We start from the raw sequence: 856 nt of genomic DNA, 5'->3' as shown, positions 1-856 counted from the left end.
AGACAAGTGAAAAATGAAATCTATTCCTCATCCCTAAGGATTGACATCAATATAAAATGCAAGGGGGCGTCCCTGCTGGCTCAATGGTAAAGAACCCTCCTGCCAATGCAGGAGACAACCGTTTGATCCCTGGTCTGGGACGATCCCACATACAGTGGAGTAGCGAGGCCCAAGTGCCGCAACTACTGAGCCTGTGCTCTGGAGCCTGGGAGCTGCAACTACTGAGCTCATGTGCTGCAATTACTGAAGTCCTTGCACCCTAGGGCCTGTGCTCCACAACAAGAGAAGCCACCACAATGCCGTGCACCGCAACTAGAGAGTAGCCTTTGCTTGCCACAACTTGAGAAATAGTCTGTGCAGCAACGAAGACCCAGCACAGCCTAAAGAAATAGATAAGTAAATTATTTTTTAAAATGCAAAGAATTACATTTAAAATCAGGTCTGAGACAATCAAAATATTCTTCGTATTAAACATAACTGCTATAAACAGCCCAGTGATGACGGGCAAGTCCTACATACTTGGTCTCCTCACATACTGCATCTCAGCTCTTTCATCTAATCTCCACTGGGAGCAGGGCCTTCACATCAGAGGACTACAGGAAGGATGAGAATGTCTAGAAAGGGCGGCACTCTAAAATATCTACCAAGTGCATTGGAAATTGCCAGGAAACATTGCTCGGGGAATCCTGATTTCAATTATGTTCATAAACTTCATAGCAGCTAAACTACAAATGCCCCATCTTGGCTAAATTAACGTCTTCAAAGTAAATCCTTTAAAGGAAACATAAAAAGATCATCTTTAAATAACACAAGAACTAAAATATTTGAGGTTAATGGGTCCCAAAATAGATCATAC

The sequence above is a fragment of the Cervus elaphus genome, chromosome 18, assembly GCF_910594005.1.
Source record: "Cervus elaphus chromosome 18, mCerEla1.1, whole genome shotgun sequence".
NCBI classification, from domain to species: domain Eukaryota; kingdom Metazoa; phylum Chordata; class Mammalia; order Artiodactyla; family Cervidae; genus Cervus; species Cervus elaphus.
Note: the sequence above shows the minus strand (reverse complement) of the source record.